This window comes from Ovis aries, chromosome 8 (assembly GCF_016772045.2).
Source record: "Ovis aries strain OAR_USU_Benz2616 breed Rambouillet chromosome 8, ARS-UI_Ramb_v3.0, whole genome shotgun sequence".
Lineage (NCBI taxonomy): Eukaryota > Metazoa > Chordata > Mammalia > Artiodactyla > Bovidae > Ovis > Ovis aries.
The window spans coordinates 33,917,982-33,930,754 of record NC_056061.1 but is presented as its reverse complement, the minus strand read 5'-3'; the positions used below and the strand labels follow the sequence as shown (position 1 = coordinate 33,930,754).

At 36.7% G+C, this 12,773-nt stretch overlaps 1 non-coding gene across 1 annotated transcript; it reads left to right on the top strand.

The window, feature by feature from the left end:
* Nucleotides 1-12,451: 12,451 nt before the first annotated feature.
* On the top strand, nt 12,452-12,524 carry TRNAC-ACA (transfer RNA cysteine (anticodon ACA)). The gene has a single exon. It is a non-coding gene; the product is annotated as a tRNA-Cys (tRNA).
* The last annotated feature ends 249 nt before the right edge of the window (nt 12,525-12,773 follow it).

Below are 12,773 nucleotides of genomic sequence, written 5' to 3'. Positions count from 1 at the left end.
GTACTAGCAAGAAGAAATTTCACTCAGATCATTAAGTAAAGAAGTACTAGTAAGGAATCACTTATAAAAGTATGGCTATCTTAAAAGATCAAATAAAGGAGGATAAAATATCCAAGAATTAGCAACGTTAGGAAGTGGCAAAGTCCCAGAAAAATAGGGAAAAATTATTAGTGGGGCAATGTGAGAATAGAAAAAGTATATCAGTCTGAATCTGGGGTATGGAAGAATTCAGCTTCTTCAAGGAAAGCACTAAGGAAAACACCTTTCTCTAGTCCTACGCTTTAATCTTTTAGAGTTTAATCTGACTGCTTCCTTCTGCTGGCTATAGTCAACCAGCATTTTCCTCATAACAGGTTGGCTCAGATGATGCATTCCTTAGGATCAGAAAGGAGGACAAAGAGAGGCTGGTAATGGATTGGGGATCTGCGTGGGGGGGAAGCGGGGAGGGGGCACTGAGTAGGGAGCAGCAGACAATGACAGATGCAATTATTCTGCTTTTGGAGAGATTTAATTCATAAATGTGGATGAATGTCTGAAAAATATTCCATGAACTGAAAAAGCACTTAGGTATTAAATAATAACACACATAATTTAGAGAGATGCCACGTCATTTCAAAATGAAAAGAACTCCAATTCTAGGTGGTATTGACACATAGTAGCATGAAACCATAAACGCTTTCATTTAATTTTCCGAAATAGTACTGATTTTTTTCTGGGAAATAAATAGAGTCTTCAACATAAAAACCTCAAGGTAATGTTTGAAAGTATGAAATAGAAAATTTTTGTAGGTAAATACTTACAAAAGAACCAAAAAACATAAATATTTCTTTCAACATTGATGAAGTCCTCACAATAAAAAATAGGAAAATGTAATAAAACTGACATAAACTTTTAAAATCAGTATAAATTTAGTGGCAATCATTATACTCTAAGAAGAAATGTGTTTTATCCACACTTCCATATGGAAAGATTATGCCACATTATATGTCACTGGTACTAAAAGTATTAGAGCAATTATGTTCACAGTATTGATATGCCTTGCTGTACATTTTAAGAAACTATTTAATGTGTTGAATGAATTAATGCTCTTTGTATATACTATACACACTTTATGAGACAATAGCAAGGCAACTTTTTATTTTGCCTTAATAATGCCTGCTTATTTAACTTATATGCAGAGTACATCATGCGAAATGCTGGACTGGAAGAAACACAAGCTGAAATCAAGATTGCCGGGAGAAATATCAATAACCTCAGATATGCAGATGACACCACCCTTATGGCAGAAACTGAAGAGGAACTAAAAAGCCTCTTGATCAAAGTGAAAGAGGAGAGTGAAAAAGTTGGCTTAAAGCTCAACATTCAGAAAACGAAGATCATGGCATCTGGTCCCATCACTTCATGGGAAATAGATGGGGAAACAGTGGAAACAGTATCAGACTTTATTTTTGTAGGCTCCAAAATCACCGCAGATGGTGACTGCAGCCATGGAATTAAAAGACGCTTACTCCTTGGAAGGAAAGTTATGACCAACCTAGATAGCATATTGAAAAGCAGAGACATTACTTTGGCAACAAAGGTCCATTTAGTCAAGACTATGGTTTTTCCAGTAGTCATGCATGGGTGTGAGAGTTGGACTGTGAAGAAGGCTGGGCCCCAAAGCATTGATGCTTTTGAACTGTGGTGTTGGAGACAACTCTTGAGAGTCCCTTGGACTGCAAGAGATCCAACCATTCTATCCTAAAGGAGATCAGTCCTGGGTGTTCTTTGGAAGGACTGATGCTTAAGCTGAAACTCCAATATTTTGGCCACCTCATGCGAAGAGTTGACTCATTGGAAAAGACTTTGATGCTGGGAGGGATTGGGGGCAGGAGGAGAAAGGGATGACAGAGGATGAGATGGCTGGATGGCATCATCGACTCGATGGACATGAATTTGAGTGATCTCTGGGAGTTGATGATGGACAGGGAGGCCTGGCATGCTGCAATTCATGGGGTCACAAAGCGTTGGACACAACTGAGTGACTGAACTGAACTGAACTGAATGCGTGTACCAGAAAAGTACATGTTTTTGGTTTAGGTAATTATTATGCTATAGGTTATAATATAAACTAGAAAATGCATTGGTATCAGTTCTGATAATGTTTCAGCTCTCTGTGTACAACGGGGGAAGACATTTGTATACAAGAAAAAGAAATCATATCTGAAATCCAATAATATCCTGTTTTATTCTTAGAGAGAAATAAACAACCATCACCAGTGTTCTTCCTCTTTCTTTATTTGTGTTGAAAAAACAACAAATGTTGTAAATGAATTCAAGTCATGGTCACTGAGCTCACACTTTCACCACTCTTGACATAAACTTGATTTATTTGTATACTTCTCTGCTACGTTATGCTTCTTCCTGCTAAATATTCTTAGAAAATCAATGGGAGATTTGAAGTTGCGAAGTGAGATTAAAAGATCTTTCCTGACATGAGTAATGCCACTAAAAATCAGTTTTATGATATTCAAGTCCTTCTCAATTGGCAAATCTCAATGATGCTTTCATTATCCATATTTGCCTAAACCCTAAGGCCTGAAATATCATGATTTCTTAATGTTGATAAGACAGCAAGATAATATCTTCAGATGATTGAACTGAGGTCTAAACAGATTGATAACCAACAGTTTTAATCTTTCTCAACATGTCTCCTATTATTGGTCAAAGAAATGGATGAAGTATTAAGTATATTTTAAAATCACTCTAAAGGCCACCACAAATAGTGAAGAAATAAAAATCAAAGGCCAGAGCAACAGGAGTGAGTTGGAAACACTAATCTGTCTGCCAAGTTAAAAGTTTTCAAGACCAGTTTTTGAATGAAATTTTTCCTTTTTATTGTTTTATTTTTTGTCTGCTGGAGACAGGATATAGTCTTCAGAACCAAGCGTCAGTGAAAGTTGCTCAGTTGTGTCCGACTATGTGCGACCCCACAGACTGCAGCCCACCAGGTTCCTCTGCCTATGGAATTCTCCAGGCAAGAATACTGGAGTGGGAAGAATGCTAAAGTGACTCTGGTTCTGTTAGTTGAATATATGTAAATATCTGACACATTCATTCCTATCTCGGATGCCATTTTCAATGACTTCTAATGACATTTAGTAAAGACATATTTAGGAGATGAAACTGACAGTGGAATTTGACCAAACCGTGGTCTTTAGAAATCAATCTGAATAGATAACTTTATTGAAGCTTGTAAAATAACACTTTATGTGATATAATTATTAAATAGTAATTATTATTAGATAAGATCAGTGACAATGATTTTTTTTAAAATCTGGTGATTGGTGGTAGTTAAAAGATGACATTTGAGAAATATTGTTGCAAAGACCATAACCTAGAATTTTTTAATGCCATTACAATGTATAAAGAAATTAACTAGGTGGAGATTTGACGAAACTGGTTCTAAAAGTATCAGAGTAGTGGAAACTACTATCACATGTATTAGTTTGCTTTTTTAATCAATAAAGCCGGAAAATGGATGAAATTTAGCTTAGTATATCCCAAAATGTGTTCCAGGGGACTCTAGTTCTCTGATTTATTAAGTTTGGGAAATTCTACATCATGCTACCCTCAAATGAAGAGTTAAAGTACATATAAAAAGTTTATAGGATCAAATTAATAATCATCACCATTTCATTTAGCTAAGGATTTCCAACATATAGCTGATGTTTTTTTTTTTAAATCACATGTAATAGTTTATTAGTAGAATTGGTGTTCAGTGGAAGATAGTTTACGAAAAATGGTCTAGATCATTGATTTCCTAATAATGGAATTTAAAAGTGTACAGTTTAAAACAAAACAGATTAGAAAAGCCGTTCTTACAGACAATATGGCAATAATTATTAGGTCATTAAATACTAACATTTGCTTATTTGTCAGTCTATGCATCTTCTTAATTCAATCCACTGAATAAATGAGTTGGTATAATAAAACTAAACTTCTAATTACAGCATAAGTATTCAGCATATTTATTTATTTTATATAAAATTTGAAATACAGTGCTTTCCTTTTCATTGATTCCTAAAGTGCAATTACATTCCATCCTCTAGATTTGGAAGCTTTCATAGGGCCAGAAAACAACCTTATTAAAATGTTAAAATGAAAAACTTATTTCACCTTTATTTTCCATCCCTATAATTAGCAGCTAATCTTATCCACACATAGCTGCAGGCTCAGAACCAGTAAATGCTTCTTGACTGTAGGATTGATTGGGGAACTTTACTTTCTGATAATTACAAGATATAATTACTTTGGAGCTTTCAAAGACCTTTCAGTGATTACAGAAGCTTTTCTAATTCAGTCATAACATTTGTATTACTAATAAACTTAGAAGTCCTACACTCTAATAGATGACAAATTTGAAAGAAGCACCAATTCTAAAAATGGTACCGCATGCTAGAGGGAAATTATATAAATAGTTAAAATATTCCTTTTTAAGAATCTAACTTCATAATTTTTCTTTTATAACTACTATTTAATCAAGATATATAAATTCAGTGTTATGGGCATCTTTGTATCCAAAAATATAGAATAATTAATATGAAAACATTCAAAAATTAAAATGCTTTCTTTCTTGGCAGCATTCAATATCCTGAGACAAACAGAAGAAAATTGTTAGAAAACTGATTTCCAGGATAATTCACACAAGATTCTGTCACTAAAGATTTGAACACCTTAGGAAGGTAGGAGCAGTTTTAATTGTCTATATGACAGTGAATATGACAGTGAAATTGTTGCTGACTTGTAATCTGAATACAAGAAAAACTAGAATTGGAAAACTCATGCTTAAAACTTGTGGAAAAATAAGTAATTTTGATAACATTTCAACTCAGGTCTACTTTTTTTTATTCTGGAAGCAGTTTGTTTTTGTTTTTGTTTTTTTTTTAAGTTTTCACTGTCACTGCAACTTAAATGTATATATAAATAACAGTGAGATGGGATACACTAGTGTAAAGTAAGATGTGGTGAAAGTCAATTCACTTTTAGAAGCTGAAATATATGTTAGTTTCTTATAGAAACATGAGATAAAAAATGTTATGCATATTTTATTACCACTCCATGAACATGTATAACTAGAATATGTTTGCATGTACAAGAACCTCAGCCAAATCATAAAGAAGAATTCTTCCTTAGAGACAGTCAGATACTTTAGATTTAAAAAAAAATAGAATTTATACAAAGATGTTAAAGAATTCCTCAAGTCACCCTCAGAGAACAAGAACTTTTACTATATTATTAGACATTGTGTGTTACATACTTCTTATGATTAGTCTTGTATTTTATTAACTGAAACATACAAGTGTAAATCTATACTAAAGCTTCTATAGGACAGAAATTAGTTTGAGAATTAGGTATCTTCAACAATGCTTAGTAGAAAGACCTTTGGGCCTGAATTCCTAATCACTGAAATTTTGCTCTCTTTTCACTCACCTAGGAGTTATGTGACCTTATTATCAACACATACTAACTTCACAATTGATGTGAAGTATTGTTAATATTTCAAGAAAGATATGTTATCTGTACTCTTCATAAGAATTGTCAATATTACAAATCATCCTCACTTTATAGATAGTGAAATTGAGGTTCAAGTTTAAATACTTGTCCAAGATCACAAAACTAGTGTACGGCAGAAGCCAGGATTCAAATGTGGTAGTGCTGGTGGTTTAGTGGCTCAGCTGTGTCCAGCTGTTTGGGACACCATGGACTATAGCCTGCCAGGCTCCTCTATCCATGGGCTTTCCCAGCCAAGAATACTGGAGTGAATTGCCATTTCCTCCTCCAGAGGATCTTCCTGACCTAGGGATCAAACCCTGGTCTTCTGTGTTGCAGGCGGACTCTTTACCAAATGAGCTACCAAGAAAACCTTGACTCAAATGCATGTTTAACTAATGCTAAAGGCTGAAGAATTAATCCATGACCATCAGATTTATTCATTAACTTGTTTAAACAGACTAAATTTCTTAATCCCTCTGATTTATAACATTAAATTTCTTAACTCTTTGAATTTGAATCTCTTTGTGTACTAAAGGCTGTGGTCCATGTGATTACTAAGTGAGAAACAGATTTAAGGGACTAGATCTGATAGACAGAGTGCCTGATGAACTATGGATGGAAGTTTGTGACATTGTACAGGAGACATGGATCAAGAAGATCCCCAAGAAGAGAACTGCAAAAAAGCAAAATGCACATCTGAGGAGGTCTTAAAAATATCTGTGAAAAGAAAAGAAGTAAAAATCAAAGGAGAAAAGGAAAGGTATACCCATCTGAATGCAGAGTACCAAAGAAGAGCAAAGAGAGATAAGAAAGCCTTCCTCAGTGATCAGTGCAAAGAAATAGAGGAAAACAATAGAATGGGAAAGACTAGAGATCTCTTGAAGAAAATTAGCTTCCCTAGTGGCTCAGAGGGTAAAGTGCCTGCCTGCAACGCGGGAGACCCAGGTTTGATCCCTGGGTCAGGAAAGTTCCCCTGGAGAAGGATGTGGCAACCCACTCCAGTATTCTTGCCTGGAGAATCCCATGGATGGAGGAGCTTGGTGGGCTACAGTCCATGGGGTCGCAGAGAGTGGGACACGACTGAGCGAGCTCACTTCACTTCACTTCAAGCGAACATTTCATGCAAGTTCAGTTCAGTTCAGTCACTCAGTCATGTCCTACTCTTTGCGACCCCATGAATCATAGCATGCCAGGCCTTCCTGTATATCACCAACTCCCGGAATTCACTCAGACTCATGTTCATCGAGTAGGTGATGCCATCCAGCCATCTCATCCTCTGTCATCCCCTTCTCCTCCTGCCCCCAATCCCTCCCAGCATCAGTGTCTTTTCCAATGAGTCAACTCTTTTCATGAGGTGGCCAAATTATTGGAGTTTCAGCTTCAGCATCCAGTGAGCACCCAGGACCGATCTCCTTTAGGATGGACAGGTTGGATCTCCGTGCCATCCAAGGGACTCTCAAGAGTCGTCTGCAACACCACAATTCAAAAGCATCAATTCTTCAGCACTCAGCTTTCTTTACAGTCCAACTCTCACATCCATACATGACCATTGGAAAAACCATAGCCTTGACTAAACATACCTTTGTTGGCAAGGTAATATCTCTGCTTTTCAATATGCTATCTAGGTTGGTCATAACTTTCCTTCCAAGGAGTAAGCTTCTTTTAATTTCATGGCTGAAATCACCATCTGCAGTGATTTTGGAGCCCAAAAAAATAAAGTCTGACACTGTTTCCACTGTTTCCCTATCTATTTCCCATGAAGTGATGGGACAAGATACCATGATCTTAGTTTTCTCAATGTTGAGCTTTAAGCCAACGTTTTCACTCTCCTCTTTCACTTTCATCAAGAGGCTTTGTAGTTCCTCTTCACTTTCTGCCATAATGGTGGTGTTATCTGCATATTTGAGGTTATTGATATTTTCCTGGCAATCTTGATTCCAGCTTGTGTTTCTTCCAGCCCAGCGTTTCTCATGATGTACTCTGCATATAGGTTAAATAAGCAGGGTGACAAAATACAGCCTTGACGTACTCCTTTTCCTATTTGGAACCAGTCTGTTGTTCCATGTCCAGTTCTAACTGTTGCTTCTTGACCTGCATATAAGTTTCTCAAGACACAAATCAGGTGGTCTGATATTCCCATCTCTTTCAGAATTTTCCACAGTTTATTGTGATCCACACAGTCAAAGGCTTTGCTGTAGAGATGGGCTCAATAAAGGATAAATGGCATGGACCCAACAGAAGCAGAATATTAAGAAGATGTGGCAAGAATACACAGAAGAACAGTACAAAAAAGATCTCCATGACTTAGATAATCACACGATGGTGTGATCAGTCACCTAGAGCCAGACATCCTGGAATGTGAAGTCAAGTGGGCCTTAGGAAGCATCACTATGAACAAAGCTAGTGGAGGTGATGGAATTTCAGTTCCGCTATTTCATATCCTAAAAGATGATGCTGTGAAAGTGCTGCACTGTATAAGCCAGAATATTTTGAAAACTCAGCAGTGGCCACAGGACTGGAAAAGGTCAGTTTTCATTCTAATCCCAAAGAAAGGCAATGCCAAAGAATGCTCAAACTGCCCCACAATTGCACTCATCTCAAACGCTAGTAAAGTAATGCTCAAAAGTCTCCAAGCCAGGCTTCAACAATACATGAACCATGAACTTCCAGATGTTCAAGCTGGATTTAGAAAAGGCAGAGGAACCAGAGATCAAATCACCAACATCTGCTGGATTATCAAAAAAGCAGAGAGTTCCAGAAAAACATCTATTTCTGCTTTATTGACTATGCACACAAAGCCATTATGTGTGCATCATAATAAATTGTGGAAAATTCTGAAAGAGATGGGAATACCAGACCACCTGACCTGTCTCTTGAGGGAACAACAGACTGGTTCCAAATAGGAAAAGGAGTATATCAAGGCTGTATATTGTCACCCTGCCTATTTAACTTCTATGCAGAGTACATCATGAGAAATGCTGGGCTGGATGAAACACAAGCTGAAATCAAATTTGAGGGGGATATAACAATAACCTCAGATATGCAGATGACACCATCCTTACGGCAGAAAGTGAAGAACTAAAGATCCTCTTGATGAAAGTGAAAGAGGAGAGTGAAAAAGTTGGCTTAAAGTTCAACATTCAGAAAACTAAGATCATGGCATCTAGTCCCATCACTTGGTGGCAAATAGATGGGGAAACAGTGGAGACAGTGGCAGACTTTATTTATTTATTTATTTATTTATTTAGGCTCCAAAATGAATGCAGATGGTAACTTCAGCCATGAAATTAAAAGACGCTTGCTCCTGGTAAGAAAAGTTATGACCAACCTAGATAGCATATTAAAAAACAGAGACATTACTTTGCCAACAAAGATCCGTCTAGTCAAAGCTATGTATGGATGTGAGAATTGGACTATAAAGAAAGCTGAGCACCACAAAATTGATGCTTTTGAACTGTGGTGTTGGAGAAGATTCTTGAGAGTCCCTTGGACTGGAAGGAGATACAACCAGTCCATCGTGAAGGAAATCAGTCCTGAATATTCATTGTAAGGACTGATGTTGAAGCTGAAACGCCAATACTTTGGCCACCTGATGCCAAGAACTGACTCATTTGAAAAGACCCTGATGCTGGGAAAGATTGAAGGTAGGAAGAGAAGGGGATGACAGAGGATGAGATGACTGGATGGCATTACCAAGTCAATGGACATTAGTTTGGGTAAACTCCAGGACGTGGTGACGGACAGGGAGGCCTGGCATGCTGCAGTCCATCGGGTCACAAAGAGTCGGATATGACTGAGCGACTGAACTGAACTGAACTGATGTACTAAAGGAGGTAAACCGTTTTTATTATACCTTATCCAATTGTTGGATTAGTTTGAAAGAACAAAAAATATGAATATGTTTTATAAACCAAAGTGTTGAACAAATATCTCATTTTTTCCATCCTAATCTTAGGTCATTTTAAGTAGAAGTAGTGCTTGGTTTTCATCAATTTCCTGAAAAAAAAAAAAATAGTACTAGAAATATGAAATACAAGGCTCATAGTGTAAAAAATATCTTCATAAAATTACTGTATCATAAGTTTGAAATGAAACACGCACTTTTATGATCCTACTACAAAATATAAGATAATGTTGTTCTTTAAAGTGACTAATTTGAATTCAGTTACATATAAAAAATATTCCTAAAAATAATTTATTTGATTAAAATCAAGATTAGCCTGAAAACTTTGTATTTTCTTAAAACTTTTTATTGTGTTTGGGGCCTATCTGATTAACATACCACGTCTTGATAGTTTCAGGTGAATTGCAAAGGGACTCAGCAATTCATATACATGTATCCATTCTCCCTCAAACTCTCAAACTCCCCTCCCATCCATGCTGCCACATAACATTGAGAACAGTTCCATGTGTTATACAGTAGATCCTTGTTGGTTATCCATTTTAAATATAGCAGTGTTTACATGACCACCTCAAACTCCTTAACTCTCACTTTCCTCCATCCTTTCCCCTCACCCCCTTGCCTGGCAACCATAAGTTCATTCTCTAAGTCTGTGAGTCTCTGTTTTGTGAGTAAGTTCATTAGTATCATTTCTTCTTAGATTCCACATATAAGAGATGCCAAATAATATTTTTCCTCTCTGTCTGACTTGTTTCACTCACTATGACACTCTCTAGGTCCATCCATGTTGCCGGGGGGGGAAAAAAAAAAAGGGTTGACTTTTAATGAAACTCTTGACTATATTCATAGATAGTGAAAATTCTCACATCACCAAACATAGACAAGCCTATATCCTCAATAGGTAAAGTAGTAAATAGTATCTAATTATTTCTTGCATTTCAATATTGTAAACTTGACATTTATATTACTGTTTTAATAATTCCATAAATGTCTTCAAATTGTAAAAAAAAAAATCTAAAATTTTATACTAATAGAATTCAGAAGGAACAATACGGACTGCTATTTAAATTTCTGTGTTTAAAGCAAAAATTGGAGTAAGACTAGTGTTTAGCAGTTCAATAAAATGAGCCACTCTTTGAATTTCTGAAATATGAGCTGTAATGTTCAATTACTTACATAAAGAAAAAAGGCATAAGCTTGGCAGTCACAGATACTATTTCAATCCTGTCTTTGTAACTTACTAGCTGGGAAATCTGAATTCTGAATAAATTTAGTTTTTACCTCCTAGGTTTGCTCTAAGGAAAATGAGTTTATGCATAAGGAGCATTTAGCACAGTTTCAGAAAGATATTAAATACTAGTAATGTATAAAATTTCACATCACTTTGAAAGTATTCTAAATAAAATTTATATTAAAGTGAATATTTTTTCTGCACTGTAAATTGTGGCATGCTAGGTGATTGTGAGCTTGCTTTATACTTTTGTTAGATATTAGAATATTAACAATATATCTTTTGATATTCTAATAAGGATTGATAGAATATGTCTTCATTTTTATATAAAATGAACACCTATCATTAGTTATAAACGTCTAGACATTATTTTAATATCACTTTAAAAATATTGTTCCACAAGCCAACTCTAAAAATAACTGGTGTCCATGGATTCACTTACTCAAGTGTATTTTTCTCATCAAACACAAATTGATCCACTCACTTTTAGGACATTTCCTAAATCTCCCACTTTAAATGCACACACACATTTTAGAAAATATGTAAATTGGCTCAAAAGCAGACTTGTGGGGTGATTACTTCATCAAATAAAGAGGCGGGACTTTGATTTTAGATTTAATTCTAAGTAGATTGGGAAGACATTGGAAGATTTCATGCTAGAGCACTGCATTGTGTGAAATGGCTATAAGCTGGCTGCCATGTGAGGAAGGGATTTTAGAGGGGCAAGAGGGATGGTTCAGGGGCAATTTTGGGAATAGAGGCAAGAAACAAACATGGTAGTATAGGCTTTATGTAGTAGTATAGGTAGTTGTAGTTAAGCAGGAGTATAGTCTGTGTGTGTGTATACACACACACACACACACACATATATATGGTATACTTTAGTAGTATAGATAATTTTCCATAGGCAGATTTACAAATAGTGAAGGACAGATAACCATTAAGTGCAGTCTGAATGTTCCCTGCAGCAAGTGAGCATTGCCCTCCTCCATTAAATTAAGAACACAAGAAAAGAGTGCAAAACACAAATACAATCACTGTAGCCATTAAAATTCCTCGGTAAGGATGGTAGTGACATTCTTATGATGATGGCAGTGACATTGAATTGCTCCACCTAGATCACCCTTCAGGAATGAAGGATTTATTTTGCCAGCTGCTCAGAAATCTTCCATAAGACAGCCCTCAGCTGTCAGCTCTCTGCTAAAGAAACTGATCATGACCACAAGTCCTCCCAGGGTAGCCTGCATCCAGTGACTGATCCATATGGTGGATATAAAGATATACTCCACTGCTTAACTCATGACAGTTATAAAGGGCCATCTTAAGTCCATGCTTCCAGTGAAGTTGGAAAAGGCCTTCACTGAGATTGCAGTACAGCTCCATTGCCAGTACTTGCTACTTTCTCTCCCCTTCCACAGGTAGTAATCCCAAGAGCACTTTCTAATATTCTGACCATTATGTGGCTTCAGTTGAACTTCAGACCCTCACCTTTCACTTGTTTCATGCAAATCCTGCCACATTTATCTTGCACTTTCCAGCACTTCTCATGCTTCTTGTCATTTGAGGAAATTTGAGTACTCTGAAGAGGTGATAAAATTCCAGTAGAGCTATCCAAAATTCAGAAGATGATGCTATTAAAGTGTTGCATTACTATGTCAGCAAATTTGGAAAACCCAGCAGTGACCACAGGACTGGACAAGGTCAATCTTCATCCCAATTGAATTGCCCATCCCAAGAAGGGCAGAACTAAAGAATGTTCAAACTACTGGACAATTGCACTCCTCTCCCTGGTGGCTCAGTGGGTAAAGCGTCTGCCTACAATGCAGGAGACCCAGGTTTGATCCCTGGGTCAGGAAGATCCCCTGGAGAAGGAAATGGCAACCCACTCCAGTACTTTTGCCTGGAAAATCCCATGGACTGAGAAGCCTGGTAGGCTACAGTCCATGGGGTGGCAAAGAGTCGGACACGACTGAGCGACATCCCCCGACCCCCCCCATGCTAGTAAGGTTTTGCTCAAAATCCTTCAAGATAGGCTTCAGCATTACATGATCAGAGAATTTCCAGATGTTCAAGCAGGGTTCAGAAAGGCAGAGGAACTAGAGATCA